We start from the raw sequence: 18,172 nt of genomic DNA, 5'->3' as shown, positions 1-18,172 counted from the left end.
ATCGAGATTTAATTGAGTTTGTACGTGGTGTTATAGTCGACGCACGAGCGATGGGACACGGCATCTCTGAGGCAGCGATTAAGTCGCGATTTTCCCGTACGAGCAAAACACCGCCATTGGACTGTTGATGACTGGAAACACGTTGCCTGCTCGGACGAGTCTCGTTTCAAATTGTATTGGATGGATGTGTTCGGGTATGGAGACAACCTCATGAATCCATGGAACTTGCATGGCAGTAGGGCACCGTTGAAGCAGGCGGAGGCTCTGTAATTGTGTGGGTCGTGTGCATTTGGAGTGATATGGGACCCCTGATACGTGCAGATACGGCTCTGACAGGTGACACGTACGTAAGCATCCTGTCCGATCACCTGCATCAATTCAAGTCCACTGAGCATTCCGACGGACTTCAGCAATTCCAGCAGAACAATGCGACACCCCACACGTCCAGAACTGCTATATTATAGCTCTTCTGAGTTTAAACACTTTTGATAGTCATAAAACTCCCCAGACATCAATATTATTGAGCATATCTGGGATGCCCGAGCGGTCTAAGGCGCTGCAGTCATGGACTGTGCGGCTGGTCCTGGCGGAGGTTCGAGTCCTCCCTCGGGCATGGGTGTGTGTGTTTGTCCTTAGGATGATTTAGGTTAAGTAGTGTGTAAGCTTAGGGACTGACGACCTTAGCAGTTAAGTCTCATAGCATTTCACACACACATATCTGGGATGCGCTGCAACCTGCTGTTCACAAGAGATCTGCATGCCCTCTTACTCTTACGGATGTATGGGTAGCCCTGCACGATTCATGGTGTCAGTTCCCTCCAACACTGCTTCAGACATCATTCGAGTCGATGCAACGTCGTGTCGCAGCACTGCTTCCTGATCTCAGGGGCCCTACACGATAGTAGGTAGGTGTGCCGGTTTCTTTGGATCTTTAGTGTATTTTGCTATTGTGACTAATTGCAGCTACTGATTGACTACTATCTAAAACACTAAATTCGTCCCGAATAGGCCATGAAGGCCCAACAGTACCGACCGGCCGCCGTGTCATCATCAGCCCACAGGCGTCACTGGATGCAAATATGGGAGGGGCGTGTAGTCAGCATACCGCTTTTCCGGCCGTATGCCAGTTTACGAGACCGGATGACGATTATATAACAAATATGAGATATCATTGTTGGTTACAATATCTGTGTTTATGTAGTGTCTCTACTTTGTCTTTCAGACTTGCATGTACGTGCACAAAAATTGTTCTGAGAATTGCAGCAAAGGTAAATATTAGGAAATGGATTCGTATTTTGCGAATCTGGGTTAACGTCAGCTGTTTGCGACTGGCGACAACGAGATATAGGGTGCCTGCAGCGTGCATCACAACACGTGACGTTGCAGGTCTTGTAAGGGCCCGTGACTGTCTGCGGCGGGGACCGAGATACCGCTTAAGACCAGTTTAATAATTCGTAACAGTGCGTTTAACAACATGCAAGACTCGATAACACACGACGAAGGTAAGATCTTTTGTGAGTAACTGTTCATTGTGATCCCGTGGGCTGCGGACGGAACCTAGCGTCGGGCAAGGGAACTAGTGTGACGTCACAAGGTCGTTGGGAGACCCACGTTTTTGGTGGGTCCCATTTGCGATACATGAAATTTTATGTCGGACCGGGGCTCTAACTGGTATTTTCCGGCTATCGCGAGCGGCCGTCGCCTTAACAACTTTGGCTACCCGAGCACGCCTCTAGCACCGCTCCAAACTTCCACATATCATGGCATCCACAACCCTTACAATCGCACCTTCGTGATTCCCGCACAGGGAGAAACAGATATTTTATCGCCATTTTAGACCTTCGTATCACGGATACATCATTGATGGTTACAATCACGATAAGCGGAAAATCCGGGTTCGCTTCCCGGTCTGGCAGAAATTTTCATCAGTCACAAACAAATGACGTCATCCAGATTCGCAAAATGCGAATCCATTTCGTAAAACAGTATAAAGTTATTTCACCTATCTATTTAACCTTCTCTGATTTGGTTCAAATGGCTTTAGGCACTACGGGACTGATCATCGAAGGTCATCAGTCCAGCGATTCCGGACGGAAGCGCCTAGAACCGCTCGTCCACAGCAGCCGGCTTCTCTGATTTGATATGAGAATTTTGAAGTAGTGGAAACGCTCGGCTCTTATCAGTTACACGAGGTAATTAGTGAGAGTTAGTGAAAAAATATGAAGCGTGTTTGAGCTGTAAAAAATTCTCTTAGAGTTTCTTTATCGAAAGTTTGTGTAACTCATGCGACACCTGCTTCTTTTGAAACAGAGAAGTAACTTAATGGCATTATTTCTAATGTAAGGTAAATGACACTTGTTTCTTAATTTTATATTATTAATTACTGTAGAGAAATAGCTTTCTCTGCTCACAGAAACGCACTTCAACGTCAGGATTATTATACTGTACATAACGACGTCCATAGCGTATTTACATTAAGGCCCCACTTCACAAGACGCTGAGTACCTACGGTTTAATTAACATTTCAGAGGAGATATTAGAAGTGTGCGAAGCAATTAATTATCCTTCTTTCTCTTAAGATACAAAATATCAAAAAGAGCGTTAAGTTGATGTCTGGAAAATTTACGAAACTTTGTGATCCTAACAAACTGTTCCAAGAAAAAGCCGGGAAACGATACAATGAAAATACAGGGCAAGATTATAAAAGTTCTGTGGAAGAAAGAGGTGACAGCACGTTTGTTTTCAGGACTAAGGAGAAGAAACAGGTTCGGCGAGTTAGCGATTCTGGTGGAAAGGCACAACAGGCGGCAAATGCAGCCGCCTGGGTCGAAATTTATTCTCAGCTTTCGACCGAGTATCTGGCGTAAAGGAAGCAGCAGAGAGAGAGAGAGAGAGAGAGAGAGTGAGAGAGAGAGAGAGAGTATCTGCCACACTTCTAGCTGTAAGTTCTGTAAGTTTACTTCGGAATGAAAGGCGTAACTTTGTTCCTAGACTGCGAGAAGAAAAGAAGTGGTAAACTTTTATAAATGCGGCTGTAGCTTCCAATATCGAGATGAAAAAGCGGAATGCTGGCTCGTTTTTTTCACGGCTTGTTACGGGTAAAGTTGGAGAGGCTGCGAATGCGGTGCGGTTCGGTGCGATGCGGTAAGAATCCATTCGACCCGCCGCTGCCCTTTCAGTCGAAGGCCTCTGCATTCCCCTGTCGGCCAGCCTATTGAAAATTCGTATTCTGTTTCCTTACGCAGTGGGGAGCTCTCCGCACAATGGCTGTGGTATTAAAGCCGTGAAAGCGAAAGCGGAGGAATTCTGCTCTCCGGCCGAGCGAGATGGACGCTACACTTGCATGCGAAATGACAGTAGCTACTGGGAACCGAAGTTAAGGAGAAGGAAAGCTGAGTAAACAGTAAAAGGTTATCCGCCTTAACATATGGAACTCACGTGGCCGGATTTTTTTGCTCCAAGGTGGCACTTAAGTCGTATTCACAGCTCAATCCAGATCAGGCAAGTGGACATCGCACATTTGATAGAAAGAAACTCTAAGATCTTTTATAAGCAAGGTGAAGCCGTTAATACTCGAGCGTAATCTTTCGCGGTTGAAATTCAATTTATTAATATTCATCCGAGTGGGTGACAGTATTATTGAATGAAATTAAGCAACATTTAGGGTAGTGTTGCACAAAGCCATTATCATGTTGATAAGTGAGTGAAGCTGCTTTGCCGGCCGAAGTGGCCGTGCGGTTAAAGGCGCTGCAGTCTGGAACCGCAAGACCGCTCCGGTCGCAGGTTAGAATCCTGCCTCGGGCATGGATGTTTGTGATGTCCTTAGGTTAGTTAGGTTTAACTAGTTCTAAGTTCTAGGGGACTAATGACCTCAGCAGTTGAGTCCCATAGTGCTCAGAGCCATTTGAACAATTTTGAAGCTACTTTAACAATTAGATTTACATCGGACGAAGGGACACTTCATAGAAGAAGTGCATATAAAACACAAAGCGGCATTTCAAGTTCAAATGGTTCAAATGGCTCTGAGCACTATGCTTCTGAGGTCATCAGTCGCCTAGAACTTAGACCTAATTAAACCTAACTAACCTAAGAACATCACACACATCCATGCCCGAGGCAGGATTAGAACCTGCGACCGTAGCGGTCACGCGGATCCAGACTGAAGCGCCTTTAACCGCACGGCCACACCGGCCGGCGGCATTTCAAGTAACGCTTGGCAACAGTTCTGTAACAAGTCACCTTTCCGTTCTATAGTTTTTCTACTCTTTTTTTGTGTATTTATTTGAGTTGTAGCTGACCAGTTATAGAGACAGCTATAACTGTATAATATGGTTATAAATCACTTAATGATTCGGTATATTTACACTAAAACTTCGATACATCGCTATCTCGTCCTTAATTAATCAATAACACAACCACATAAACATTTAAAATCTTTCAAATATTCTGTATTTGTGGCTATCCAAATTCTCCAGGTGCTTAATAATCGTAAACTTGGTCCGTAGCAGGCTGTAATGCGATGTTTGTTTTATCGTGCAATTAGCTAATTTCGACTAAGCGTCATTGTCAAGCACATTTATAACACCTGTATTTCATGACATTTTCAATTCAGTCTTAATAAACATTTTTCTTAAACAAGCCTTGTTCTGAGTGTGTCAAAAATTACAATCGTATTTTACTCGTAACATGTATGAGTTTCATGATTGGAGATGAGCAGGAAGAACATTGTGAATGATTAGTTACAAAAATGACTGCAGAAGGTTTCTTCTTTCGGCATCCATTGACCGGACTACACCCATTGAGTCGATCTACGAGGGCGTATTGAGAAGTAATGGCCGGTCGTTGTGGCCGACCGGTTCTAGGCGCTTCAGTCCGGAACCGCGCTGCTGCTACGGTCGCAGGTTCGAATCCTGCCTCGGGCATAGAAGTGTGTGATGTCCTTAGGTTAGTTAGGTTTAAGTAGTTCTAAGTCTAGGGGAGTGATGACCTCAGATGTTAAGTTCCATAGTGCTTAGAGCCACTTGAACCATTTTGAGAAGTAATGTCTCTGAATCTGTTGCGGGAAAACTCTTAAAACAAATATTAGTAGCATTGTACATGTTTATTCTTCGTATCTACATATTTATTTCCCGACATAGTCGCCATGTCGACAAAGAAATTCCTCACACCGTTACACAAGTTTGCCGATAACGTCACTGTAGAATGTGTGACTTTGTTGACGCAGCCACAACTTCACTTCTGCTTATACTGGTACATCACTATCAAAGTGAAGTCCTCGAAACTTTTCTTTAAGTTCTGCGCACAAATGAAAGTCGGATACGGCCAAGTGGGGACTTCATGGAGGATGATCGATGGCAGTGAACGCAAGCCGTCGGATTGTTTCAGATGTCGCAGCGCTCGTGTGCGGTCTGGTACTGTCGTGCTGAGGGAGAGGGTTCTCCATGTGTGGACGAACACTTCCAATTCTGAACTCGATTACAGCACGCTGTTTCTTACGCACCGAGATAGTTACGTTACAAACCGGCATCTTACAAGCTACAATTCGGAGCCCTCTAGCAGTAGAGGGGTGCCAATATTTAGACATGAAGAATAAAGATGTTGTTGTTGTTGTGGTCTTCAGTCCAGAGACTGGTGGGATGCAGATCTCCATGCTACTCTATCCTGTGCAAGCTTCTTCATCTCCCAGTATCTTCTGCAACCTACATCCTTCTGAATCTGTTTAGTGTACTCATCCCTTGTTCTCCCTCAACGATTTTTAACCTCCACGCTGCCCTCCAATACTAAATTGGTGATCCCTTGATGCCTCAGAATATTCCCTACCAACCTATCCCTTCTTCTAGTCAAGTTGTGCTACAAATTTCTCTTCTCTCCAATTCTATTCAGTACCTCCTCATTAGTTATGTGATCTACCCATCTAATCTTCAGCATTCTTCTGTAGCACCACATTTCGAAAGCTTCTATTCTCTTCTTGTGTAAACTATTTATCGTCCACGTTTCACTTCCATACATGGCTACACTCCATACAAATACTTTCGGAAACGACTTCCTGACATTTAAATCTAAACTCGATGTTAACAAATTTCTCTTCTTCAGAAACGATATCCTTGCCATTGCCAGTCTACGTTTTATATCCTCTCTACTTCGACCACCATCAGTTATTTTTCTCCCCAAATAGCAAAACTCCTTTACTACTTTAAGTGTCTCATTTCATAATCTAATTCCGGCAGCATCACCCGATTTAATTCGACTGCATTCCATTTTCCTCGATTTGCTTTTGTTGGTGTTATAGAATCTTAATAATTTTTCCTTTATTTACAAATTTTTAAATTTTCACATGAAAAGTTCGGAGGCATTACTTATCAGCACGTCCTCGTAGTAATGCGGTTGTTGTGTCTCAGTTTCTTCAATTTCCGTGTACTGAAATCAACTTGGGTTGCAGAGATAGACTTTTGGCTATCGGGAACGGTTCTTGACTATTGTGGGCAGGGAAACGTTGCTACATACAAGTTATAACAAAAGGTATGGCCAAACTTTAAGGAAATATTCGTCGCACGTAGAGGAAGAAAATAGGTTATGTGAACGTGGTTGCGGAAATGCTTTATTTCCACGTTAGAATTCAGTTTCTATGATTTTACAACGCGTTAATAATGGGAAACACACAGGAAAAGAACGTAGCAGCACATTATAAAACACATTCCTAAATGAGAATTTCAAAATGCTGTCCGTTAACAAGGATACATGCATCAAGCGCCTTCGAATTGAATCCCTGATGCACTGATGTATTCCTGGAGAACTGGGAATTCTCTCAAAGTCTTTCTAATTACGGGCACGAAGACGCTATACCTCTTGTACCGGGGTTTTGTACACAAGAGCTTTCAAATGTCCCCCAAGAATAAAAGTCTAGTGTGTTTAGGTCCGGAGAGTTTGGAGGCCTAGGAAATGGTACACCTCTACCCAACATCTGCCACGGAATATGTTATTGGCAATCTACGAACGTTAACGCTGAGATGAGGAACTCCATCGTACATAGAATACGTATTTTGTCGCACTCGCAGAGGTACACGTTCTAACAGAACAAGCAGAATATTCTGTAAGAAACCGTGGTATGTTACTTCGTTGAGCCTGAGTAGAGCAACATGAGGCCCTTAACAGTCACCCACAATGGTGGCCCAAACGTTCACAGGCAATCTTTGTTGATGTCGTGATTGCACAGTTATGTGATGATTCTCCACAGTCCCTACGTGCTGCTTCTGAAAATTTGCAATCTCATTACACTGCAACAAAACCTTATCCGTGAACAGCATACTTTTTCTAAAGTGAGGGTTGGCAGTCTGTTAATGAACCATCCGCAGAAGTGTCCCCTCACAGAGAATCAGCAGATGATAGTGGCTGCGCACGCTGTACACAGTACGTATGCAGCAGGTTCTCATGTTGCACTCTGCAGCCACGTAGTCAACATCACTTGCTGCAGCTAATTGTCTTATGCTGACAGTTGGGTTGTCAGCTGCATGAAGTTCCTCCTCCAGCTGAGGTGTTCTAGTCCTTCTACACCTGTGCCAGTCGCGACTAACAGGCTAAAGTGTTCCTTGCGCCCTGTGACGACGATCAGTTGCTTCAAACCTCCTGTCGGATATTAGCGTTGAACACCAATGCCATTACCACATGCTAAACCGTATAGCAAACGGGTATCTGCCAGCTCTGTCCGCATTTGCAGAAAACCAAGTCAGCGATGAACACTAAACAGTTATTGGTAAATGCTTGATGCCATTAGATAGGTTAGTCGCATGTGAACACAAGGAATGAAGTGAGTCACATGTCACATTATCTTCGTTCCATTGCAACATCAAGCACTGGGTGGTGAACCTAAGAATTACAACTTACTGTAGCCGGCCGAAGTGGCCGTGCGGTTAAAGGCGCTGCAGTCTGGAACCGCAAGGCCGCTACGGTCGCAGGTTCGAATCCAGCCTCGCGCATGGATGTTTGTGATGTCCTTAGGTTAGTTAGGTTTAACTAGTTCTAAGTTCTAGGGGACTAATGACCTCAGCAGTTGAGTCCCATAGTGCTCAGAGCTATTTGAACCAATTACAACTTACTGTACTTTCTAACCAAAATCAACCAAGAGGACTGACCGGGGTGGTCGAGCGGTTCTAGGCGCTACAGTTTGGAACTGCGCGACCGCTACGATCGCAGGTTCGAATCCTGCCTCGGGCATATGTGTGTGATGTCCTTAGGTTAGTTAGGTTTAAGTAGTTCTAAGTTCTAGGGGACTGATGACCCCATAGTGCTCAGAGCCATTTGAACCATCTGAGCCAACCAAGAGGGTATGTTGAACATTTCATGTATGAGAACATAATGATGGCACACTCTGTTTCTGTTTATTTCCCATGATTACTGTGATTATGAAGACAAGTAGAAAATGAGCTCCAACATGGAAATAAAAAAGAAGGTTTTCGCACCCAGGTCTATATAACACATGTTATTCCTCTATGTGTGAGAAATAGCTGGCCGCTGTGGCCGAGCGGTTCTAGGCGCTTCCGTCCGGGACCGCGCTGCTGCTACGGTCGCAAGTTCGAATCCTGCCTCGGGCATGGATGTGCGTGATGTCCTTAGGAGAGTTAGATGTAAGTAGTTCTAAGTCTAGGGGACTGATGACCTCAGATGTTAAGTCCTGTAATCCTTATAGCCATTTGAACCATTTGTGAGGAATGTTTCCTCAAAGTTAGGCCATACCGTTTTGTTACACACTGTAGACTGGCATGCTGACTGGCTTAACGGAAACAGATGAGCAGCAGGTGTTTAATACTTGTCTTTCAATCCCTTTTGAGAGTACGTAGAAGCAACCTTCGTTAGACCGAGACTGGTGTAACAAACGGGTAGTTCCGGGTTTCGGTAACGACAGAGATCATCTAGCGACGGCCGGCTAGAAACGAAGTTCGAATCACAGGGAAGTTTGTAGCAAAGCTTGACAGATCTGCTTGGAGAGTAATTCCGATCGAAAACAATAAAGAAACGGGACTGAACAGCGACCATGCATATGGGGAGATAACTACAGCTTCAAAAGAAAGGCGCGTGCTCGCGCCTCCGGCAGCGGCGTTCATTAGTAAAGTGGCATCGCGCCAGCGACCACACCCTGTACGGCGCAGCGGGACGACTTGCACGTGGTGATCAGGAGAGGGCGGCTGTGGTCCCTGATTGGTCGTAATTCACAACTGAGACTTGCGTTCTGACGATTGTAACGTTCCCTGGCAAACTCACATTATTAAACAAGAGTTTATTTGTACCATATACGCCGCTCTGGGCAAGTTGTATATATCGTAATTATTGAACAAAAAATATTACTGAATGTGGTGTAAGAGACATTTGTTATTCTCCTTATATTTTTTGTGGTAATATTTCTCTGTATTTAGGATAGGAATTTTTCTGTATTTATTATGTGATTGTAAAATGTGTCAGTATTTGCGATAGCAGAGATATATATAAAATGTTGTCAGAAGAGAATAATATCGTCAATTTGCAAAGAAATGTTAATAGTCAGCAATACTATTTAAGCACAATGCATTATGTATTCTTTGGTCTTCTCTGTTCAGAAGTCATTGCGGTAGGACACTGTGAAAGAGTTTTTTACGGATGGGTAGACTTCTTTTGTCTCTGTCTGGACTTAGCCGCCATTAGACGATGCGTTACGAATTAATGTGAGTTGTATTGTTGTTTGATCTAAATATATTAGAGTTTGTCAAAAGTGTGAATTATTTATGTAAATTAGCTTGCCCACATCATCTATAAAATTTCTTTAAGAATTTTTCAGCATTTTTTAGCGGTGTTGCTGGGCTGTGCCGCGACCAACAATAGGCGGCACATTTAAAAAATTATCAAACCCGTAAATCGGGAACAGAAGCATAAAAATCAATAGTGAACTAAGAAATTGTTCTTCTTTTTCAGTGATCCGGTGGCTGATAAAATTTGAATTAATTATACGTTTGTGCATTCGTAGGCGGATAGCTAATGTTAGTTAACATTGAAATTTAAACAGTTTGGTTCTTTCAAAATATCTTAAATGCATAGTGAAGTAGGTTTGATCAGTGGTAAATGTCGGCTTGGCAATAATTAAAACATTTTCTGCTAATAGAGGTAATCTTGTGTTCTATGGCTAGTACCGGAATAAAATTCAGTAAAAATATTTAACAAAAAACCCACTGCATCTGGAAAGTGTATGCCAAGGCCGAAAGATTTAAAGGACTCAATTCACAACCTAATATTCTTAACCAGTTCATATGAGTTCACGTAAATATTATTTTTTCTTTAAAAGTACGTAATACTTAAGAAAGTAAAAAATTTTTATTACCACACGAAAATAAGAGAGTGGTTCTACAACAAAGTTCGCACGAAAGAAAATTAACTTAAAAGCAAAAGATAAAATTTATTACTCTTCTTTAACGAAATTTCAAATCAATTCCAATCATTTCGACGATTTCGTTAAATTGGCGCCCAACGTGGGGCTCGAATATGCAGTGGCCACTAAATACCCGTGAGATAACTAGGGAATTAATATAGTCGAACTTTGTTGCAGAACATTTAATAATTTTTCTATGTATTGTATGTATTGCATAACCAATATTGTGTGGTAATACCTGTGTATGATTTTTTGCATGAGAACACTATGTACCCAGAGGCAAGCTGAAGAAGAGAGCTCAATATTTCGAAAAATTAATTACCTACCACAATATCAGGGGGCAGCTGCACCCAAGATAGATCACCAAAAGGTAAAGCTACAGTGTAGTTGTCCTGTGGGTAGTAAAGTAGCCTCAGTGCAGTGTTCTCGGATCATTAGTGGTGTGCTTGTTGTTAATAAATTGTTTTAAAATAACAGGACATTTAGGTAGTTAGTCATTGTAGTATATAGTAAGTGTGTATTAGTTAATGTCCATTTCTTGTGTGATTATGTCAGCGAAACCTGAGTGTTAGGATATTTAGTTCAGATTTTATTTCTTTTGTTTACTATGGTTAGATTGCGTAGTCAGAAAGATATCAACATGGATAATGAGCAACAGTCAGTAAGTAGTGATACCGAGTTGGAAAGTGGGACACAAAGTAATGTTAGTGATGTAGTTCGAGAAGTACAATATGAAAATCTGGGGGCAGAAGGGCAAGAAATGTTGCCATTGCCACCAAGTGATTCAGTTGATAGCGGAAATACTGTGCCATCCGCAAGCACTGGACACGGACCAGAGAGTGATGAGGTGTCAGAAGTGCAATCATTAAGAGTTATGTTCGAGCGCATGCTCAATTTCCAAGCTGAATTTGTACGTGTGCAAGCAGAGCGTGATAGAGAACGTGATGCTAAACAAGCAGAACGCGATAGAGAACGTGATGCTGAACAAGCAGAGCGTGACCAGAGATTGGTAGCTGAATTTGCCAAACAAGCAGAGCGCGATAGAGAACGTGATGCTAAACAAGCAGAGCGTGACCGACGCCTGCATGAGAGGGACTTGCAGTTGATGCAAACTTTAGAAGTTATGCAAAGTGAGATTGTTAGTTTGAAACAAAAATATGAAACCATACCCAAAACGGTGCAAGAATTAAGCGAAAGAGTAGATAGTGTTCAAGTGGCTAACGCCAATATAGTAGAGGAAATCAGTGTCCTGACTAATAGGGTCGAACAACTAGAAATTGACACAACTCAAGTAATTGAGAACAAAGTGATCGAACAAGTGCACAAAGTAGAAAATGAAGTCATAAAAGAAATAGATCAGAAAGTGCACGCCGCAATTGAGGCCAGAGATGTGGGCTCAAGTGCGGATGTGCAAGATCTAAAAAGGATAGTGCACAAAGACATTCCGCTGTGGCAGCGGAGTGTGGACCGTCGTCTTGCCGAGATGGAGCTTAGCTTGCGGCATGACGAGGCACGGGCGTATGTCACGCCAGCCAGGTCCAACAATGATAGGCATATAAATACTGCAGTAAAAAATTGCGACTGCGAGACAGAACAGGCAACCAATGTAAGCGAAACAAATAAATGTCATTCCAAAGTAGTGATTGAAGAAAGCTTGATTAGGAACCGACAGTTTCAGATCTTTACAACGGAGAAGAAATCTGTTCACCCTGTAGTGTTTATCAAGGGATTTAGAAACATTTTGCCTAGCGTTTGGAGTCATACCCAGAAAATACAGTTCGTTATGTCTTACATACAAGGAGATGCTGCATTATGGGCAACCGAAGCAGCTGACAGTTGTGATACATATGAGCAATTTGAAAAAGCATTCTTGGCCAAATATTGGTCAACATGTATCCAGGAGAGATTACGGAAGGAGGTATATAATCCAGAGCCGTATTCTCCACGACTAGGCAATTTGCGAAAATATTTCGAGAAGTACATTAATAAGACCCGTTACTGGGACGAACAGATTTCATCCCGGGATTTGATCAGGCTTTTGAAATCACACTTGCCGATACATGTAAAGGAAAAGCTTATACACGTGCCTGAAAATGATATGGAACATTTCTTGTCTGTTCTGGACTCAATTGACCTGATTCAGGAGGACGTTAAGGCAGCCTATGAACAGGCTAGAAGTAACGGAAACGGTTATAGAAATGGTCGAAATAACACGCCTCCACCAAGTAATGGAAACGGCGGAGGTAATAATAGGAGACAAGAGTATGCACAAAACGGAAATAGAGGTAGAGACCGGAACGGCAATAGTCCGCCGGTGAATAATGACCGGAAAAGGAGGTTCGATGACCGGTATGAGACAGGCCCACCAAGCAATGATAGATGGAAAAATGCCAGGGGGCCGAGCAATACTAATACTTATAATGATGCAAACCGAACTTGGCCGCAGAACCAGAGGTCCAGTCCGGACCGGCAAAACAGTGATAGGTATGACAATAACCGACCGCCACCACAAAATGCGCCAATTGCGCAACCGTGGCGGCCGACGCAACACAACGTGCACATAGTGGAGGTCAGTGACACAGAGCAGCCACGCCCATCCACTAGCAATAATGCAACAAACTAGATGCAGCCGAGATACGCTCTCCATCGTCGGCTGAGGTTTGGAGTGAGAGCAGCCCGACACAGAACAAAACACCGAACAAAATCTGTATCCTTAGGTATAATGACGGGGTACAGATGGGAGATGAATTAATAACTGAACCATCCACGTGCATAAAGGAGCACAAAGACAAAGTACAAGCGATAATAGAGATCAAAATTAACAATATTGATGTGCAAGCGGTCGTAGATACAGGTGCTACTGTCAGTGTTATGAGTATGGACTTATTCAAGGTACTGGGGAAGGAAAGGCGTATGCTGACTTTTCCCGTGAATAATTGTAAAGTCACTGGAGCCATAAGTGCACAGCGACAAATAATTAAACTCCAAGTGCGGGTAGAGATGTATTTAGGGGATGAAGCCATAGCGTGCTCATTCCTGGTAGTAAAGGGTTTAAAGGTAGCCTGCATTTTGGGGGTAGATTTTTTAAGAGAAAGGGACGCAATAATCGACCTTTCTCGGGGAAAATTAAGTTTGATGAATGCTGGTAGGAGAATAGAATTGTCCATGCTCAGATCTGAAGAGGTACCTGTACCTAATTGTAATGCTATTAACATAAAGTGTAGGAATCAGTCGACTCTACATTTAGACAATCATTGTCTAGGACAGAATCTCTATTATCCTGACGTACAAGGTGATCAATTAAAAGCAAATGTGGACGCACTTGTGAACAAAGTATCACAGTCCGAAAATTTGAACTCTATGCAACAGCAGGATTTGGTACAGTTATTATCTAATTATGCAGATGTATTTTCAGAACGACCAGGAATTGTTAAGGGATATCAGTACAATATCGAGGTGAAGCCTCACAAAACTTACTGTCGAGCCTCATACTCCATTCCTTGGCCCAAGAAGGAAAAAGTTTTTTTTTACGAACATTTGGAGAGTTAAATAAATTTTTCAGGTTATACATTGTATATAAGCACACAAGATAAGAGAAGCAGGGTGCAACCTTACCAGGTGCGCTAAAAAAGGGAAGAAAAATATAATCGACATGTGACGAATAACCAAAAATTTAGTGTTGGGGACTTGGTACTCTTACGCAATCATCCTAAGTCCTCGGCATCCTTGAAACAGAATAGCAAGTGGCAATTGGTGTACAATGGACCTCTTAGAATAGTAAGTGTGCCACATGAGTGTAGCTATCTCTTAGCAGATCCCCACTCAGGGAGAGTACGGGGACTGTATCCGCGTAAGGATGTAAAAGCATTCCTACAGTAAAAGACTAATAGTCCTATGTGGACACCATTCTTTTGTAAATAATGAACATTAATGATGTGTGATCTTTAGAGATAATGTACTAGTGTAGAAGTGTTTAGTTATAAGAATATGATTGACTTTCTCATGTGTATGGATATTTGTGTTATGTACTCTTTTAATTTGTGTTGTCAAGAACATGCTCTAAATGTTTGCACAGATAATCTGATTAGTGCAATTATTTGTAGTGTTAAGCTGTGACAGAGTTCAATCAAAAAGAACATTTTAGTAATGATTAGTTAGTGTACTACATAATTTTCTATGTGTCCAAATTGGAAATATTTCTTGGCACAATCTTTTCTATTAGGTGTATGTATGTAGATATGTGTAGCTGTCAGATTGACAGATTCGAACCCAGAATAATATCAATAATATGAGGCCCTGAGAACTTTATTATCTCACCAATGTTGTTAGAGAAAATAATGCACCCAGTAGTGACCCGAGGGCACCACGGGAGGCAAACTTGTTGCAAATTTATGTAATGCAAAGTTACGCACAAAGAAGCTTCAATTGAAGCATGTGCAGATTCAAACAGTAAAAAAGAGCTAGCCAGATACAGTCCAAGTCAATTTTTGCCTACAGAGACTACACTGTAGTTACGTAGGACGTTGATAGTAAAGTGTGACATGAGTTCAAAGGAGTTATTGAACAATATGCCTGAATCCGGCTGGAATGCACAAATAAAATCTACTCGAACACGAATATAGATGACTTTTGGGCAAACTAATACCAAATTTTAATATTTTGTTACCATGTACGCAAATATCACACCTTGATAAAGAGTTACGAATGTGCTATTATAAAAAAAAATTGCACAGCGGACATTGTAAATAAAAATAAGGAACTTAAACAAAAGTGCAGTATTGTGCGGCAGAGACAGACAGTGACTGTTAAACCTGCAGCAATACGTCACGGAGTAGTTGAGTATAAGCAATAAAAAACTGTATCATCGCCGTGTGTGCAAGTGGACAAGGAACTAGCACGACACGAACAGTGAACCGATAACGGACGGTGGATCAAATTAGTGTCAAACTTTAACTCTTTGTGTGTCAAGGGACGCTAGGAAAGCGCATTGACTACGAAGATACATTTTGTCCTAAGGTGAAAACTTGCGTGTGACTAATGACAAGTCATGACATGGTGAAAAATATTGTATGCCCATAAAACGTGTTACTGTGACAACGAAATATTGTGCAAACCAGACTAGTGAAGGCCTACTGAGTAATAACTGCCACTAACTGTGTGCGTTCTTTCCCACAGCAGGAAAATTGCCTATAAGGATAGTATACTGTTTCTGAACTTGTTGCATGTTTCCTGGAGCACTGCAATAAGACGTCGCACGGGCGGGCGGATATCCAACGCGCATCCGGCTACATCAGCTATGCAGCGGCCGCAGCAGCCCGTAGCAGACCAGACAGACAGCCACGCCCCTCCGCGCCGTAGCTGTCAACGCCGGGGGCGGTGACCTACACGGAGTCAGCGCGCCGCGCCGAGCGCCGCTCAACAATCACTCCGCACCGCTCACCAAATACAGCATTATTGATTTTTTTTTTTATGTTCACATAAACTGAATAACATGTCAATGACTTCATTTCGATAAACATTGAACATTTACTACGTAGGACAAGTGACCTTGTAGTGTGTCACGCGAGTAATAGTATCACACACAAGGGACTTCAGTCGAACTGTATGTGACTGTGATATTGTGTAATTGTGTAACCGTTTGTGACGAACTGCATTTAATTCAAATGAGTAACTGCTAAAAGGACAGTATTGACCATGAGCCAACTGGGATGGCTGGGCTCCGGCACAGTTTTGCCCAGGTTTCCTGTCTGCCTACGCCCAAATGAGGGAGCCATGAACTTACATAACCCTGGGACTAAATAAAAGAGCCATTCCGTAAAATATACAAGTGTAAAGAACGTTACTGGCACCATTGTGTCAAAGTGTAAAAACTCTTTGCCAAATGCTGCCAGGGGGCAATGTAACGTTCCCTGGCAAACTCACATTATTAAACAAGAGTTTATTTGTACCATATACGCCGCTCTGGGCAAGTTGTATATATCGTAATTATTGAACAAAAAATATTACTGAATGTGGTGTAAGAGACATTTGTTATTCTCCTTATATTTTTTGTGGTAATATTTCTCTGTATTTAGGATAGGAATTTTTCTGTATTTATTATGTGATTGTAAAATGTGTCAGTATTTGCGATAGCAGAGATATATATAAAATGTTGTCAGAAGAGAATAATATCGTCAATTTGCAAAGAAATGTTAATAGTCAGCAATACTATTTAAGCACAATGCATTATGTATTCTTTGGTCTTCTCTGTTCAGAAGTCATTGCGGTAGGACACTGTGAAAGAGTTTTTTACGGATGGGTAGACTTCTTTTGTCTCTGTCTGGACTTAGCCGCCATTAGACGATGCGTTACGAATTAATGTGAGTTGTATTGTTGTTTGATCTAAATATATTAGAGTTTGTCAAAAGTGTGAATTATTTATGTAAATTAGCTTGCCCACATCATCTATAAAATTTCTTTAAGAATTTTTCAGCATTTTTTAGCGGTGTTGCTGGGCTGTGCCGCGACCAACAATAGGCGGCACATTTAAAAAATTATCAAACCCGTAAATCGGGAACAGAAGCATAAAAATCAATAGTGAACTAAGAAATTGTTCTTCTTTTTCAGTGATCCGGTGGCTGATAAAATTTGAATTAATTATACGTTTGTGCATTCGTAGGCGGATAGCTAATGTTAGTTAACATTGAAATTTAAACAGTTTGGTTCTTTCAAAATATCTTAAATGCATAGTGAAGTAGGTTTGATCAGTGGTAAATGTCGGCTTGGCAATAATTAAAACATTTTCTGCTAATAGAGGTAATCTTGTGTTCTATGGCTAGTACCGGAATAAAATTCAGTAAAAATATTTAACAAAAAACCCACTGCATCTGGAAAGTGTATGCCAAGGCCGAAAGATTTAAAGGACTCAATTCACAACCTAATATTCTTAACCAGTTCATATGAGTTCACGTAAATATTATTTTTTCTTTAAAAGTACGTAATACTTAAGAAAGTAAAAAATTTTTATTACCACACGAAAATAAGAGAGTGGTTCTACAACAAAGTTCGCACGAAAGAAAATTAACTTAAAAGCAAAAGATAAAATTTATTACTCTTCTTTAACGAAATTTCAAATCAATTCCAATCATTTCGACGATTTCGTTAAACGATGGCGTTCTGTTGTACATGACATCGAAGTTACCCTGTTCTTTGATAAAGGAAAAAGCATACATTTCCATAGATAAAAGTACGAATAAATCGTTTCTTAATTGAGAATTACTACAGCAGTCAAAGAGATCAATTTGTGGGAGGGGGAAAATAGAACTTTTTTTCGCTCCTTGGCAGTCAGGAAGAAAGCAAGACTCAGAGAACAAATACGATATGTACTGCCTTAAAAAGACCTTTTTTTGTTTGTGTGTATCTATTTCCTTAAGCAAACAATTTTAAAGTTAGAAATGTTTGCGAGATACTTTTTCTTTCTTTCACGTATCAACTCCTGAACTCACGTAGATGCAAAAGATGTAAAAGAAAGCTTTATAAAAAAGCGAAAAAGAATGAAAATCACCTCTTAAAACCAACAGTAAATACGCTGTGCAGTCACTGTAATGACACCATTGCCTGTCTTCGACGCCGACGAGAAATAACTATTCATATACGGCAGGTGGCAGCACCAGCTGTGGAGGTATATAAAGCGTGTCGGGGGACGTGGAAAAAACAGTCCAGTCGTTGTCCTGCGGAAACAGTGCGATTTATCTGACGTCCAGACGGGCATGATCATTCGCTTTCTGGATAGGAGTGGAAGCA

This window comes from Schistocerca americana, chromosome 3 (genome assembly GCF_021461395.2).
Source record: "Schistocerca americana isolate TAMUIC-IGC-003095 chromosome 3, iqSchAmer2.1, whole genome shotgun sequence".
Taxonomy (NCBI): Eukaryota; Metazoa; Arthropoda; class Insecta; order Orthoptera; family Acrididae; genus Schistocerca; species Schistocerca americana.
Note: the sequence above shows the minus strand (reverse complement) of the source record.